Source organism: Podarcis gaigeae, assembly GCF_964106915.1.
Source record: "Podarcis gaigeae genome assembly, chromosome: 2".
NCBI classification, from domain to species: domain Eukaryota; kingdom Metazoa; phylum Chordata; class Lepidosauria; order Squamata; family Lacertidae; genus Podarcis; species Podarcis gaigeae.
In genome coordinates, this window is record NC_139679.1 from 101,772,992 (window position 1) to 101,787,206 (window position 14,215).

Below are 14,215 nucleotides of genomic sequence, written 5' to 3' on the forward strand. Positions count from 1 at the left end.
CCAGCACCTGGCAGACCAGGGTTCAAATCCCCACTCAACCATGAACCCCAGGAGATCAAGGTTCAAACCACTCACTCACCAGGTGACCTTGGGGGCCAGCCACTGCCTCTCTCAGCCTAACCTTTTTTTGGGGGGTAAATGAGGAGGGGACCTTCCAAGACACCCTTTCTTTAACCATATTAATGACCCAAACCAAGACCTTGTTATGCCAAGCGCCATCACCCAACTGAGCTTCATCTCTTCCATCCAAGATGACATCTATGCCTAACCTACGTGAACGTGTGCTGGTTCGTTTTTGAAAGCCACCTAAACCCACAGTATTAAATTGGAGGGTTTTAAGCAGAGGTCGGATGGCCATCTGTCATGGATGCTTTAGTTGAGATTCTTGCAATGCTACTCTACAATTCTATGAATTTTGTGTGTTAATTATGCATTTTATGAAGTCCCTGGATCAACAGCCAACTAGTTTCACTGTGAACCCTTGAGATACGATTCCCTCACCCCCTTGCTTCCCCCCACCCCCACCTCGAGAACCAGCCAAAATATGCCATCGCCATGAACCAATACCCTCTCCTAAGAGGCAGAACATCATCTCCTATATTACACTGGGCTCCAGAGGCCTTTGGGACACCCCAAAGCCCAGCATCTCTGCAGGGGACACCCCTTCTTCCCAGTAAAGAGGATGGGGACTTGCTTTTGTGGTCGCTAGAGGAGATAGGGACACTCTTTGCGGATTCCCTGTTTATTTACTTCTGTCATGGGCACCTGACTGGCCACTGTGAGAACAGAATGTTGGACTTGATGAGCCATTTGCCTGACCCAGCAGGGCTCCTTGTATGTTCTTAGGATGACTCATGGCCTGGAGGCCTGATTGAATCCCTCCAGCAATTTTTTCTAATCAACTAAGGAGGGGATGCAGACTGTGGGCGGGTGGCCACTCCCAGCATGTGGACTTTAGCTGGTTGGCCAAGGTTGAATGCTGCCTCTGGGCCATAGAAGGCAGCCTTAGTCAGAATCAAGTTCTTTACTTATTTATTTATTGAGCAATTACACTCTCATTCACCCTTAGAAATATATGTGCTGAAGGAAATCTGATATTGGGATCATTTGCCCCCATTGGTGACTAGTTATTCCAGTGTGAATGGCTTTATACTTTCTGTGCATCTAATCTATAATTTGCCATCTTGCTCACTTACCTTGCCTGAAAAGATTTTTTTTTTGAGGGGGGGGGGAGTTCTTCACAGCCTGTTCTGGTGTTCAGAACAGCCCCGAATAATTTGGCTTTTGTGATTTTGTACACAGAGGGAAAAGCTACAAGCCTGTTTCAGCCACATTAAAATGCTTGATAAAGCTAAAAGAAAACAATAGGTTTCAAGGGAATGTACAGCTTAAGGAAACAAGGCTAGATCAATTAACCACTGGGGTTCTTAAGCTTCTTTCTCGTAATCTTTTAACTGTACAGTTTTTGCTGTTAAATGTAAATTGGACTTGGGGCTTCAAAGATGGGAATTTACAAGATACCTCGGGGAGGCTAGAGTTCTAAGCCTGTGATACATTCAGAAAGCAAATTGTCCCAATTGCTGATGCAAGCGTTGTGCATTTATTATCATTATGTGGAACCTTATGCTTCCTAATTAGCCATGATTTCTTTTTCGCCATGATCTGTGCTGCCGTTTTATTAACCCGGGCAAAAATTGCTGTGGCTAGAAGATCAAAGGGGATGTTTAAAAGTCCTTCGTGAAAGGAGGAGAATGTCTTGACTGACGATTGAAAAATATTCCTGGATCTATCTTTCTCTCTTCCTCCTCTGTAGGATGCATCACTTAAAAAGGAAAAAGAAAAATGTAATTCCAAATGTTCTCTTTGGAGACACACATTTCATTTTATGTGATTTCATTCCTCTCCCTTTAAGAGCTAATTTGCACCGTACTTCTAGTTCGTTATTTTAATTTACAGGATGTGGCCTGTTTTACAATCTGTCCTTTCCTTAAATTGCTTTCAGAAACATTCTCCTGAAAGTACAGTTTCAATTAGAGCAATTATCCATACAAGTGGGGGGGGGGGGAGAGAAAAGAGTACCATCTTATAGTCCAGCCAATTGGCAGCAACAGGAAGTTGCCCTGGGGGCCTATCAGCACCCCCTCATCAATTCTGACTCCTCCTTTCCACCTGCCCCTGCCATCATTGCCTCTTCCTCCTCTGTGTCTGTGTTGGCATCCACCTCTTCTCCCTCCCTGCTGTTTGCTAGGAGATCCCACTGGCCTGCCGATCTTCCCAAAGCTGGCTTTTAATAGAGTGGAGAGGAGAGAAGATGGGAGAGGGGCTGGAGCCATACTGATGTTGACAGAAAGAGGGGACATGCTGCAGGCCTTACAAAAGATGTAAGGCCCTCTAATTATACAGCAGATACCAAGACTGAAACATAATACATACTCAACCCCCAATCTTAAATGAGATTAAATACAAAATACAGTCGTACCTTGGAAGTACAGTGGTACCTCGGGTTAAGTACTTAATTCGTTCCGGAGGTCGGTTCTTAACCTTAAACTGTTCTTAACCTGAAGCACCACTTTAGCTAATGGGGCCTGCTGCGCTGCCGCCGCATGATTTCTGTTCTCATCCTAAAGCAAAGTTCTTAATCCGAGGTACTATTTCTGGGTTAGCGGAGTCTGTAACCTGAAGCCTATGTAACCTGAAGCCTATGTAACCTGAGGTACCACTGTATATATATTGGGAAAGCCCCGTCGGGTGTTTGGCTTCCAAAAATAGTTCGTAAACTGGAACAGTCACTTCTGGGTTTGTGGCATTCGGGACCCAAAACGTTCGAAAACTAAGCTTTTCGAAAACCAAGGTACAACTGTATGTATATTGGAAAAGCTTCCATAAAACTTTTGGCCTTAAGCTTTGTGGGGAGGAGGGAACTCTTCAATGATATTTTGCTGAGCATAAATGGTATTCTTAAGTGGGCACTTGCTGCTGACTTTGGAGCACAATGGGAAATGACCTCTTATTAAGGTTACCAGATGTCCCTGTTTCCCGGGTACAGTCCCCCGATTTACAAATCACAAAAAATCCATTGAAGTTGAAAAGTGTCCCTGGATTCATTGAAAAAAATCTGGTAACCTTATCGTAGGCATGTAAGTCCAGACCAAACCATTTCTTTACAGTCCCACTCAAAGACATACTCAGGCTCCCTTGTACCCTTGAAGAGTTTGGATTTGATATCCCGCTTTATCACTACCCTAAGGAGTCTCAAAGCAGCTAACATTCTCCTTTCCCTTCCTCCCCCACAACAAACACTTTGTGAGGTGAGTGAGGCTGAGAGACTTCTGAGAAGTGTGACTGGCCCAAGGTCAGCAGCCAGTAGCTGCATGTGGAGGAGCGGAGACGCGAACCCGGTTCCCCAGATTACGAGTCTACCGCTCTTAACCACTACACCACACTGGCTCCCTTGGCAAGGAGATGTATTGGTGCCCCGGACTGTCAGAGGAACCAAACCGGAGTGGAGAGGCATGATTTTGGCATCCCCTTGGGTGACCTCACTGACCCCTAGGTACACCCCTTGACCCTCTTTGGAATATGGGGGTTCAGATAGTTCCATCAGGGAGCCCAAACGCTGTGCTAAAAATGGACCATTTCACAAAACTGTCTTGTTTTGACTCGTAGAAGCTCTCTGGGGTCTCAGGCTGAGTTCTTTCTGAGCTTTGAGACTGAGCTTTTAGGGGAAATGCCAGTTATTGAGTTCCTACTATAGTGGTACCTTGCTTGTCAAACTTAATCTGTTCCAGGAATCCGTTTGACTCCTGGAACGGTTTGAAAGCCAAGGCCAGGCTTCTGATTGGCTGCAGGAGCTTTTTGAACTCAACCAGAAGCGGCGGAAGCCCCATTGGACATTTGGCTTCCAAAAAATGTTCGCAAACCCAAACATTCACTCCCGGGTTAGTGGCGTTAGGGAGCCAAAATGTCCGAGTACCAAGGCAACCAAGGCATGACTGTACCTCAATGCAGATGCTCCACTTCTGAGCAATAGGCCCTTCCAATAGCTCTGAACTGCGACACTCACAATGTTTTTGCAAACCTCCAGGCTAACGTTATGCCCCCTTTTTCTGATGTCCAGGCTATGTGTGGCGTTGCTTATGTAGCTGGAATGGCACCAAGAGCGAAGAACAGAAGCAGGCTGGCGGAACTGCAAAGTTTGCAGAAATACAAATATATATATATATAAAAATATGGGGAGTGGGACTTTAAATGGAGGGGGAGCCTCAGAAAGCATATAATGGGGACTGAGCATGCTCAGTAGCCATGGAACACTGGGGCAACAAAAATGGGGTTGGAGAGAGGATTGAGAACAGCCGCTGGAATCGTAAACTTGTAATGCTTCTCGCTGCAACATTCTGTTGCAGTTCCTTCTTGTTGGACTAGCTAGTGTTCATTGTGGGTGTTGCTGAAGCTCCTGTTCGATTTGTTGTTGTTGTTGGGCATGCTGAATCCATAATTTGAAAAGAAAAGAAAGATCACCTGGAATTGCCCCTAATTTCTCTGTGCTTGCTCTGAATCTCTGGAGATGTTTCTCTAGTGTGTGTGTGTGTGTGTGTGTGTGTGTGTATTTGTATATGTCAGAATATCTGAATACCTGTCCGCGCCATAGCAGTTGACTTGCGATGATTAGATTTCACAGCTAACCAAAGTGCTTTCTTATTTTAAATACCTGAGAATTTTCCACACAGAAAATCATCTGCAAACCAACTGAGATCTGAAATATTCATCTGCGTATGTTGTGGAAAGTCCCAGGGATGTCCTTATATCCCCCCCCCCCCTTTTAAACAGATGAGGAGAAGTAGCTGTGGTGGCACTTGGAGAAGGTGGCATTGTGTGTGCAAGTGAAATCCTGCTAACTCCTAGGGAGTCAGGTTGCTGTTTCCTAATCAGATCTGCTTTGCCTTAATCTGCCTTCCATTCAGCTTGTTAACAAGCTTTGGGCCTTGAATAAAGCTGTCATTGGAGCTGGGTGGCTGAATGGCTATTAGGAGTGCCTTTTGCATAATGCTCTCTCTCTCTCTCCACAAAAAAAGGCCCAGGGAAAAAAGCGGTGGTCTGCAGAGAGAATAGGGCAGGGAATTTACAGCCTGTCCCTAATGCAATTAGGATGAATATCTAAACCTTTAAGGGCAACAAATGGTTACTAGCTAGAGATGAATGAGGCAAGCTGCATTTGCCATCCTGAGGCCTTTTGAGGATGATAATAAATGGCCTATTCAGATGGACATGATTTGAAGTTAAATGCGCCACTGCCTTTTGTTGCAGGCCGTAAAATATTCTGGTTGGGGCCTGGTATTTTCTGATCAATGTGTGTGCAGGCACCTCATGGATCTTTATTTCATTCTTGTGTGGGAGGAGGGTGCTGCCGCTAAAACTCTCCCGACTGGAAATGTTGTTGCCATAGTTATGTTTCCTTTTTTGCAGTAGCTTAAAATATCAGGGTGAGAGTGCGGAAGACTCTTGACTGGCACGTGTAACAATCACATTAGAGCTCCACTTTCCTGAGTCCTTGCACACTTGGCGGAGGGAGCGCTGGGATCTGCCTCTCGCTGCCATCCCATCATCTTGGACTGTCAAGAATTCACCACGCCAGGTGTCTCCTATTGTGTCATGCAACTTTCCCCTTGTCTTCTCAGGTCCAATCCAGCATGCTTAGTTGTTACAATGCGTGGCATCCAATTTAGGCTGCAATCCGAACTCTGTTTACAAAGAAGTAAACCCCATTGAATTAAATGAGACTTCCTTCTGAATAGACATGGTTAGGACTGCAGCCATAGTTACTAAGTTGTTGTTGTTATATTCAGTGCTTTTTTTCTTGGGGGACGCATGGGTACGCATACCCCTAAACATTTTGTGAATCTAAGTTTGGCCTCATTGAGGGGCAGTATTTCAATATGAGTAGAAAAATGAGAGTACCCCTAAACATTATTTTTTTTAGGAAAAAAGCACTGATTATATTTATACCCCGCCCATCTGACTGGGTTTCCCCAGCCACTCCAAGCAGCTTCCAGCAGAATATAAAAACATAAAATGTTAAATGTTCCAATCAGAATATCAATGGATTTAAGTTACCTAAATCAAAAATTGGATATTGCTGTGTAGCACTTAAGAAAGCTAACTTTCTCTTGACCAGGGGTCATGAAATTTTTCAGGGGGGGCAGTCCACTTCCCCTCAGACCTTGTGGTGGGCCGGACTATATTTTGAAGGGAAAAAATGAATGAATTCTTATGCCCCAGAAATAACCCAGAGATGCATTTTAAATAAAAGCACACATTCTACTCATGTAAAAACACACTGATTCCCAGACCATCCGTGGCCCGGATTTAGAAGATAGGGATGGTGGAGGTTGTAGTGTAGCAACATCTTGTGGGTTCAAGGTTCCCCAGCCTTCCATAGGCATTTGGTTGGCCATTGCGTGTAGGGAAAGGGTGCTGGGATTAGATTGGTCTGATCCAGCAAGGCACTTAGCACTTTCAAACCTCAACATCCAGGACTGCAAGGACACCATTTTGAATTCATGCAGAAATCTCATTTTAATTAGCCGATTTATTCAGTCTTCCCGAGCGCTGCACGAACAGACCGTTCAGTTATTATTCTGCCTGTTGTGATCTACTGGTGCGGCCATTTCTGGCACACTATTCTGCGACCTGTCTGGCAGTGGCATGGCTCGTATCTGCGTGAGAGCATTGTTTGTGGTGGTTATTACTTTTCCTGCCACCGTGGCTCCAGGAGGCTGCTCGCTGCCTTGCTCTCACCAAGATTTATGCGTGGTCCAGGCCCTACAAAAGAGCCGGGGTCTTAGATGCTCCTGTTCTTAGACATTCAATTAATAACTGAAGCCTTTAAGTGCTAATTCTTCTTTGCAGAATTTCAGGAATATTCCGACTCCTAGCTAACTGGGTTTATTTTCGGTCTTTGCTTTGACTACTGGCACAGATTTTCAAAGGGCAAAAAGAGAGAGAGGGGGTGTTAAAAGTGTCTGTTCAAAGTAGCAATGGAATGAATAACAGTGAATGATGAAGCAATTGTTTCTGGTGGAAGAAAACACACCCCCCCCCAAAATTGCCTGAATTATTGCTCCCATATGCGTCAAGTATTTTTGTAATTTTTCACACCCACATTTGCACTTCGTTCCTCTCATGAGTAACATGCTTTGGAACAGTCTGCTCAGCTTCGCTGGATTTGATTTATAAAACAGCTTTTAATCTTAAGAGGAGGCCCCTGGATGTTGGCTAATGCAATGCACTTCTGTTTCGAGCACTTAACCTCTGCTGCTGAAATAGGGGGGAACCTACTGAGGCTATGATCCAAATGGATAGTTGCAACTCAGTCAGGGCCGGCCCAAGATATTTTGACAACTGAGGCAAACCATGAATTGGCACCCTGCTCCCTGCCAGGGAAGAAGGGGTGAGTGAGGATCCAAAAGTGTGTGGGAGGGTTAAGAGCGATATCGTGATCTGCTGTCCCTGTGGATTTTGCTGCCTGAGGCAGTCGCCTCACCTTGCCTCATGGGTGGGCCGGCCTGAGCTCAGTGCAGTTTTGGATGTGGTATCTAATATTAGGACAGAACTATACCTGATCTCCTGCCAACCTAACAGTTCGAAAGCACATCATGTGCAAGTAGATAAATAGGGACCACTCCAGTGGGAAGGTAAACGGCGTTTCCATGCACTGCTCTGGTTGTGGTGTTCCATTGCGCCAGAAGCACCTTAGTCATGCTGGCCACATGACCCGGAAGCTGTCTGCGGACAAACGGCGGCTCCCTTGGCCTATAGAGCAAGATGAGTGCACAACCCCAGAGTTGGTCACGACTGGACCTAATGGTCAGGGGTCCCTTTACCTTTACCTTACACCTGATATTTGGTGAAATGCAGCTTTCCCTGGTACATTCGTAAAGTAACAATAAAAATCAGCCACTGGAACTTCAGTCTATAGTTCCTTGCTTCACTTTCCTAAGCACATTTTTTGTGAAATGAGAAAGCTTTGCTGAAGTATTATTATTATCTAGTCACTTTACACAAGAGTTGAAAAGCAGCTTACAAATAATGCTAAAATTCACAGTGCAAAATCATTCAAAGCAAAGTGCAGTATGATACAATACTCAAGCCTGAAATACGACTGCATTCCCTAACATGGGTCTCACCACCACAGATAGCCAAAGCAGAAGGAGGGAGGGATATACTTCCAACTGCTGGAAAGAAAAACGCTCAAATAAATGCCTGAGAGAGAAGAAATGTCTTTGCCCATCAATGCAAAACCAAAGGAAACTGATCCCTGGAATAAAACCATGTTGAATATTGCCTCTGTGTAAGAAGAGAGGTTCACCTGCTGTTGCTGTCCAGTAGAGTTCTTCAACAGTGTGACCAATATCACTTTGAAATGGACTTTGCAAGGAGGTGGCAAAGCCTGATTTGCACTCCATTGAGTTTCATCCCCTCCCTAGAGTTTCCCAATACTGGGCAATTCTTAAAGGCACAGAGATTGGTTACGTAGGAAGCCTGTCTCAGTTGCTTGGTTTCTATAGCCTTTATTTTTTTAAAAAAGTGGTGGGCAACTCTCTTTCTTATGTATTGCATTTTTTTCCACCAAGGGCTCAGAGACTGGTTTATTTTATTTTATTATTTATTAAAGTGTTGTGTGTGCGTGCGTGTGCGTGTGAGGGAGAGAGAAAGAGACAAAGGAGCAGGTGTAGCGTACACTTTGTGCTTGGCAAATACAAGGCGACTCTGTCTAAAATATTTGACTTCTTACAAGTTACTCTGGATTACATTTCAAGGGTTTAAAGGGGCTTTGAAAAGCTGCCTGATTGAATTACTTTTCAGATCAATTGTGCAAATCCACAGCTGGCGTAACGGGCGCTGGAGCTGAGAGTATGACGTTGACAGCCGCCAGTAAACATTTGGTGCCTTGGGCTTCACCTGGTACTTAAATTAGGGAATAGGATTCTTTGTCCGTATTGGATGTCAAAGGGGTGTTCCGTCGTTTACACATGCTCTATATCTTGGGATGTGGTTTAACAAAAAAATAAACGGTGTTTTGGGGGACCGGCAGCTTACACTGTGTGTATGAACACGTTGATTGGCATGGAATGACCGCCCCAAATCTGATCAGTTCTGATGTCATCTATCCCTTCCCTGCTAGACTAAACAAAATGTCGTCCTCCCCATTTCATACTTGAGGAAATGTGCCAGTTTCCTACTGTCTATGATCAAACTGATAACAGTGACAAGTTGTCTGAACTGCACACACATTGTTTTATAATGTAAATGAACATTTGCCATTCCTGCTCTGGCCTCGGCAACAGAGATGCCCCATCATTTATTTTAAGGAGATCTGTCAGGAATATGGGTTTGCTGGAGGACAGTGGGATCTGCTGTTGCATCTCTGGTTTAGACGCTTCCTTATTGACACCCACCACTGTTTTTCCACTAAGAGGGGAGATGCAGTGATGGTTCTGCAACCCATCAAGAGGAAAGTGGGAGAGGGACGGGCAAGGAATTTGTGGGAGACAAGAAGCCATTACTTCTTTAGGAAAAAGAACCAGGCTGACGAGAAGTAGAAGAACGTAGACTGACATGAGAGCCATAAACACATCTGAAAGGAGTTCATAAATACAGTGGTACCTCGAGTTACAGACGCTTCAGGTTACATATGCTTCAGGTTACAGACTCCACTAACACAGAAATAGTACCTCAGGTTAAGAGCTTTGCTTCAGGATGAGAACAGAAATTGCATGGTGGCAGCAGGAGGCCCCATTAGCTAAATTGATACCTCAGGTTAAGAACAGTTTCAGGTTAAGAATGGACCTCCAGAACAAATTAAGTTCTTAGCCCGAGGTATCACTGTAGTGTCAATTCCACTTAGCCTTTGACTTCACTTTCTCACTTTTGACATGACTTTCTTGTACCAACTAGAGAGTGTGGATTGGATCTAGGGAAGCAGGAGGTCTCACTGATTATGCAATCTCCTACTTGCTTTTCACGAGAGCCAGTGTGGTGTAGTGGTTAAGAGCGGTAGTCTCGTAATCTGGAGAACTGGGTTCGAGTCTCCGCTCCTCCACATGCAGCTGCTGGGTGACCTTGGGCCAGTCACACTTCTTTGAAGTCTCTCAGCCCCACTCACGTCACAGAGTGTTTGTTGTGGGGGAGGAAGGGAAAGGAGAATGTTAGCCGCTTTGAGACTCCTTAAAGGGAGTGAAAGGCGGGATATCAAATCCAAACTCTTCTTCTTCTTCTTCTTCTTCTTCTTCTTGTACCCCCGCTCCCCCAGATAGTGTGGGAGATGGTCAGCGGCTCCGAGTTGCACCCAACATTTTTTTGGGACGGGTCAATTTTGCATTCATAACATCACACACCTGATGCCCCTCCCCAACCCAGCCAGGACAACTCACCCCCCACCCCCACCGCCAGCCAACGTACCTTGTTTAAAGGGACACTTGGGTCAAAGATACTTCGCTCTGCAATGTCCCTGGCATTCCACAAAAGGAAGTGTCAGGGCCAAATGTCTATGTCCTGACTCATCCTTTTGAGGATCGCCTTGGAATGGGGGGGGGAGCTTCTTGAAAATATTGGGGGGCCCTGGCCCCCTTGGCCCCCATAGGTGCTGCCCCTGCATATGGTGAATGGGACTGTGGAGTTAAAGGTGTTGCTCAGTGAAAGCACCTTTCACATAACTGGATTTCTGGACCAAGTGATGTTCAAGCTTTGCTCTGGAAGCATTGGAGGTGAATTCTGGCTCCCCAGAATGGAACAGAACTATTTCCATTAAAATTCTGTCTCAAAGATGCTTGCCATTCCCTTTGTCACTGATGGAGAACAATTGGCTTTAAAGGGGAATACATTAATCAGTTTGCATCAATAAAATTTGCTAAAAGCAAAATGAGGAAAGTAGCATGCATATTTTCACCCCATTTTTTTTATTGTGTGTGTGTGTGCATATACCAATACTATATATTCATATTCACTGCCTACCACAATGGGGTCTTGAAACCTTCCTGAATATTCAGCATTGTTTAGATCTTGGTAAACCGCTGAGGGCTTCCTGAATTAGCAGAACATAAAATCCAGCAAATCTAATCCAAGGAGGATCCACAGACTAGAGAAAGGAACAATGAGCACTGCCAATGACGATAGAGCCATATTGTTACTCACAGTCTCTGAACATCCTTTTTAAATACCAGCAAGGAAACCTATTAGAAGTAGCAGGAACAGGAAGATCAAGTGACTCCCTGTTCCATCCTGCCCTCAGCATATGGGAGCCAGGTTATCCGAAGGCGTCTGTAATTTGCTGCGGAAGGATATGAAATGGCATTTGAGGCTGACAAGGATCTGCTGCAGCCTCCGAATGCCGGGCTCTGTCACTCGCTGTTCAGCTTCTGAGCTAAGGTGGCATTTTCACTCAACACGGGGAAAGTACATATACATATGTGCTTGTTCTTGGGATGAATCTCTTCCCATTGACCCAATTATCTGTGCCTATAATAATAGTCTTCACAGGACTAAACTCTATGCGGCCTCCAGATCTGATGATGGTTTCCTGGAGGCATAAATGGAGGAAGGGATAGCAATATAGGAAAGTGGTTGGAACTGCTGGCCTGTGGCCCTGATTAGTCCCTCCAGGTCACCGTAGCGTAAACCACACACACACCTTTCCTTCAAAGCGCACTCCTGGTTCTTCATCTGCAGCCATAGCTTGAAGTTTCATGCAGTTGATGTCGTATGACATCAGGTGATTGACAGGTGGGTGGCCCTATAGGGGGTCATCCGCTTCCAGGTCCAGCCCTCCATTGGGAAGTCATTCTCCATCCCTGCTAATGGAAGTCATTACATCTTACCCTGATCACACCTGCTTGCCCCATGCTTTAATTCCCTAAGGGTAGTCAACCTGGTCCAACTCCCAGCATTGATGGTCCAACTCCCAGTGACCATGCTGGCTGAGGCTCTGGGGAGTAGTAGTCCAATAACACCTGGAGGGCAGCCCATCCCACTAAAAATGCACAGAGCTTATATTGCGAAAGATTCACTTCCTCATTTGTTCATAATTTTATTTGTATGCTGGTTTTCCAGAAAGAGAATCGTGCTCAAAGCTCCTTACGACAAAGAAAACAGGGCCACATCTCAAACTCAACAATTTCATAATAACACGATAAAACATCATAATAGCAAATATAACATTATAACAATAGACATTTCTGTAAACACTGCAAGGTTACAGCAAAAATAACAAGGGAGCTTGACGGTGTCACCTTGGACCTAGAAACAAACACCTCTCCCTTGCTCACAATCCCTCTTCTGCAACAACTCATTATAAGAGGCAGTAAGTTGGGTAGCTGCAAACTTCCTTCTCGTGATGTTGTTCTCTCCTGAAGTTGTAGCCTGTCAATAAATAACTTAGTAGAGCTGAGCCAAAATCTCTCAGAAGATTCTCACCCCCACTAATAAAAGAAGGCCGCTTTGCAAAATAAGAAGAAACATATCCTCCACCATTTTTCTCACGAGGAGGCCCCCACTATCTCCTCTCCAACAGTGCCCTGGCATGACACAAGAAATGGCGCTCAATGGAGAATGCACCATGGCATCTAGGCTGTTGACGCAGTTGCCTCTGCTGCTGCCTCTTGCAACAACAGAAAAGAATGAGGCTGTGTAGAGCATACAAGGTCATGGGTTTGAGCCCCACATCGGGCAAAAAAGATTCCTTTATCACAAGAGGTTGGATTCGATGACCCTCAGCATCCCTTCAACTGTATGATTCTACAACTCTATGATCCTTTGAACAGGAACACAGCAAGCTGTCTTCCACCGAAGAGGCACCAGAAATTCAACCTGGGATGTTCTGTGTGAAAAGCAGGTGCTTTGCCTTCACATTTGCCCTGCCCCTGTAAAAATGTTAGAGATTTACCCTTCTCCTTGGATAAATTTGTTGAGATGGTCTCCCAATTTCTCCGTCCACAAAGAGGAGGAGGGGGGGATTTTGAGAGACCCTTCGCACACAGCTCTGCTCAGTTCAGCCAAGTGTCACGTGAAGGCTGCTTCTGAGGCCATAAATGAGCTACGGGGAAGAGGCACTTTCAGGCCCAAACAATAACAGCATGTCTTGTACAGTATATTTGTTCTGCTCAGTACAAAATTCCAGGGGTCTGCCGGAATGATATGTGGAAACTCACAATAGGCTCACACAGAAATCTGTGTTGATTAGTTTGATATGTCAGGGCCCAGGTCATTTGACTTGAGTATACAATTTCTGAAGACTTTACTGTGGGGACCGAAATGCATGTTCTCATGTAGGGTCTCTAAACCAACCTTAGATGAGGTCCTCCAGATGTTTTTGGAGCACATCTCCCTTCACCCTTGACCATTGGCCTTGCTGACTGGAGCTGGTCTGAAGACTCACAGCACATGGAGTGCCACAGGTTAACCACCCCTCCACATTCCCCTTCTGTAAAATGGAAACAATACTGTTCCCCTTTCAAAGCTTAGGGTGCCACTAACCACGAACCGGGAGATCTGTGAATGCAACATTCCACAATTTTTAAAACAATTTAATAGAATCTGTGGGTTGGGCCAGCAATGCAGTGCTAGTGGGAGGGAGGCTAATTCCCCACCTCCCACACCATTTTTTCTTCTTAAACTCTCCCAAAGCTGCTATTTGATCCACAGGAAGAATTGTGAAGGTAACTGATGCTAATAGGGGAAACAGCAATTTTGATCAGGGTTAAACTCCCTTCTCCATCACCATGGTCCTGCTTCAAATCAGAGATCCCTGCAGTTGCTAGTCAACTTTTTAAAGACGTAGGAAAACCTATAGCTCAGTCAGTGGAACGTGAGACTCTTAATCTCAAGTTTGTAGGTTTGAGCCCCACATTGGGCAAAAAGATTCCATTGCAGGGGGTCAGACTAGATGGCCGTTATGGTCCCCTCCAGCTCTACAGTTCTACGATTCTATATGGATTTCCCACATTTGCACACCCAATTTACCCCAAAAGAGAAAGGCGTCAGAAATACCCTTTGTGTTGGTGCAGTGCCTAGCAGGCCCCCTAGGTGGCGTTAGAACAATAATGAATAGCTGCCACTGTCTTATCTGGTGGTCTTCAAGACATAAATACTTCAGTGTTTTGTTTTTTACATAGAGCTTGTTTTTGTTCATCCCAATCTTAAACATGTTCCGTGAGGCATCAGT

At 45.1% G+C, this 14,215-nt stretch overlaps 2 protein-coding genes across 2 annotated transcripts in view; one reads left to right on the forward strand and one right to left on the reverse strand.

Annotated features, from left to right (window-relative positions):
• PRICKLE2 (prickle planar cell polarity protein 2) overlaps positions 1–14,215 on the forward strand; it is a 246,066-nt gene that overhangs the window by 6,503 nt on the left and 225,348 nt on the right. The gene's annotated exons all lie outside the window — the stretch shown is intronic.
• Positions 7,844–14,215, reverse strand: part of LOC310837919 (uncharacterized protein C3orf49) — a 405,030-nt gene continuing 398,658 nt past the window's right edge. Inside the window, exon 6 of the transcript XR_014560643.1 lies at positions 7,844–7,886. The gene's annotated coding sequence lies outside the window, so the exon portion shown is untranslated. The remainder of the gene's footprint in view (positions 7,887–14,215) is intronic.